Raw genomic sequence first — 406 nt, 5'->3', positions numbered from 1 at the left:
TTGAAAGAGAGACAAATTAATCACGATTACCGATCCTGATTCTCCTCATTCTTAGTCACTCCAATAAAAGAAACCCCATATGACTCCTACGAAAACATAATTATAATTATTTCGTATTGTGTTCATATTTAATCTTATTATAAAAAATAAAAATTAGTCATAAATATTCAGGTAAGCCTACAATTTAATTATTTTAATAGTTATCACTTGTCACGGATCTCCGATGCATTTCATTTGAACTTAAAAGCTCGTATTTAACTTTAATTTTCCTCTCTCAATGACAATTTTAGAGATATATATATATATAGAGAGAGAGAGAGAGAAAAAAAATCAATCATTAAATTAATTATTTTATATAAAATATATATTAAAAATAAAATAAATAACATATATTTATATATAATGA

The sequence above is a fragment of the Arachis ipaensis genome, chromosome B09 (genome assembly GCF_000816755.2).
Source record: "Arachis ipaensis cultivar K30076 chromosome B09, Araip1.1, whole genome shotgun sequence".
In the NCBI taxonomy this organism is placed as follows: domain Eukaryota; kingdom Viridiplantae; phylum Streptophyta; class Magnoliopsida; order Fabales; family Fabaceae; genus Arachis; species Arachis ipaensis.
The sequence above is the reverse complement of the archived record's forward strand: the minus strand, read 5'-3'. Positions refer to the sequence as shown.